Source organism: Grammomys surdaster, unplaced genomic scaffold (genome assembly GCF_004785775.1).
Source record: "Grammomys surdaster isolate TR1022 unplaced genomic scaffold, NIH_TR_1.0 125979, whole genome shotgun sequence".
Taxonomy (NCBI): Eukaryota; Metazoa; Chordata; class Mammalia; order Rodentia; family Muridae; genus Grammomys; species Grammomys surdaster.
Genome location: NW_021620795.1, coordinates 1446381 through 1448914, shown reverse-complemented (window position 1 = coordinate 1448914; position 2534 = coordinate 1446381). Strand labels below are relative to the sequence as shown.

Here is a 2534-nt window from a genome sequence, read left to right as displayed (position 1 = left end):
TGGTTTGAATCTGCAGGTATGTGTGTTCCAAATGAGTCGACTCGCACCTGTAATTCCAGGGCTCTAGAAACCAAGGGTAAGGAGTTTAGAAATCAGGTGTTCAAGGCCAATCGTGGTGACATACAAATTTCAAACCTTGGCTGCTTAGAAGCTCAAAGAGGCTGGGCAGTGGCACACTCCTTTAATCCCAGCACTTGGGAGGCAGAGGCAGGCGGATTTCTGAGTTCGAGGCCAGCCTGGTCTACAGAGTGAGTTCCAGGACAGCCAGGGCTACACAGAGAAACCCTGTCTCAAAAAAAACAAACAAAAAAAAAAAAGCTCAAAGAGGTTAACTATTAATTATTAATATAATAATTCACTATTAGCTATTTACCTAGAAATGGTGGCTGGGACCCTGTACACATACCCTGAAAACTGGAGGACCTTCAAGGCCCTCCTGGCTGCTCAGTACAGCGGAGCTCAGGTCCACGTGCTCTCCGCACCACCCCACTTCCACTTTGGCCAAAGCAACCGCAACCCTGAGTTTCTCCAAAAATTTCCTGGCTGGCAAGTTTCCGGCATTTGAGGGTGATGACGGAGTCTGTGTGTTTGAGCGCAATGCCATTGCCTATTATGTAAGCAATGAGGAGCTTCAGGGAAGTAAACCAGAGGCAGCAGCTCAGGTGGTGCAGTGGGTGAGCTTTGCTGACGGTGACATTGTTCCTCCAGTTACCTGGGTGTTCCCCACCTCGAGCATTATACCACAGCAAACAGGCCACTGAAAATGCATAAGAGGAGTTGAAGCGAATCCTGGAACTGCTGGACACCCAAAGACCCACTTCTCTAGTGGGTGAGCGAGTGACACTGGCTGATAATCACAGTTGTCTGCACCCTGTTGTGACTCTATAAACAGGTCTTAGTGCCTTCTTTTCGCCAGGTCTTCCCTAATACCAACCGATGGTTCCTTACCTGCATTAACCAGCCCCAGTTCAGGGCCAGCTTTGGGGAGGTGAAGCTGTGTGAGAAGATGGCCCAGTCTGATGCTAAAACGTTTGCAGAGAGCCAACCTAAAAAGGATATCACGAAAAAGGAAAAAAAAGGGTTCATGGGAAGAGAAACAGAAGCCCCAGGCTGAGTGGAAAGAGGGAAAGGGCAGCTTCCACAGCTCCCGAGGAAGAGATGGAGGAGTGCGAGCGGCATTGGCTGCTGAGACCAAAGCTAAGGACCCTTTCGCTCGCTCACCTGCCCAAGAGTACCTTTGTGTTGGATGAGTTTAAGCGAAAGTACTCCGATGAGGACACTCTCTGTGGTGCTGCCATATTTTTGGAAGCACTTTGATAAGGATGGCTGATCTCTGTGGTATGCTGAGTACTGCTTCCCTGAAGAGCTCACCCAGACCTTCATGAGTTGCAACCTGTACTGGCTGGTCAACTTGACACAAGCTATCACAGAGTTATCACAGAGAAAGAAGCTTCAGTTGAGGAAATGCCTCCATGAGATCCAGCTTTACGACATTTTCTCAACTAGTGATCAAGGAGGGAAGACCCGGCCCATTGTGGGTGGTACCATCCCTGGGCTGGTAGACTTGGATTCTATAAGAAAGCAAGCTGAGCCAGCCAGGGGAAGCAAGCCAGTAAGTAACATCCCTCCATGGCCTCTGTATTAGCTCCTGCTTCCTGGCCTGCTTGAGTTCAGTCCTGACTTCCTTTGGTGATGAACAGCAACGTGGAAGTGTAAGCCGAATAAACCATTTCCTCCCCAACTTGCTTCTTTCTAGGTCATGATGTTTGTACAGGACACAACCTCATCACTGGACTGTTCCAGCGATTGGACAAATTGGGGAAGAATGCCTTTGCTAGTGTTATCCTCTTTGGAACCAACAACAGCAGCTCCCTTTCTGGCATTTGAGTCTTCCGAGGCCAAGAGCTTGCCTTTCCGCTGATTTCAGATTGGCAGGTGGATTGAGTCGAATACCCGGTGGAAACTGGATCCTGGTAGCGAGGAGACCCCCTGGTTTGAGAGTACTTTTCCTGGGAGGGGGTCTTCCAGCAGGTCAGCAAAGCCGACAATCAAGGCAAGATCTTCAAGTGAACATGTTTTGCCAGTCGAGTCGCCTAGCTGCCTGCATCTACCCTTCAAGGGAGATGAGGGTCATTAAAGGAAACTGAACATTGAGAAAAAAAAAAAAAAGAGGAGAATGGAGAATGAGTAGAGGGTGGAAATAGTGGGTTTTCTTTGGGTCATTTTTTGGTTTGGTTTTGATTTTTTTCCGAGACAGCTTTTCTCTTTGTGTAGCTCTAGCTATCCTGGAACTCGCTCTGTAGACCAGATTGGCCTTGAATGACAGAGACCCTCCTGCCTTTGCTTCCTGAGTACTGGGATTAAAGGCATGTATCACCACTGACCAGCAGAAAAGAATAAAAATGTTTTTAACTGGGCAAGTTAACAACAGTAGTCGGAGGAAAGAAGCAGGTCAGGTTGGAGCTCATAGGTTCTGGCTTGATTCCAGGACAGATTCTGTTCAGTAGCCATAATGAAGTGGAGGTTCAAGGAGC

General features: G+C 48.3%; 1 pseudogene; it reads left to right on the top strand.

Annotated features, from left to right (window-relative positions):
- Positions 1–379: 379 nt before the first annotated feature.
- On the top strand, positions 380–2070 carry LOC114609725 (annotated as a pseudogene).
- The last annotated feature ends 464 nt before the right edge of the window (positions 2071–2534 follow it).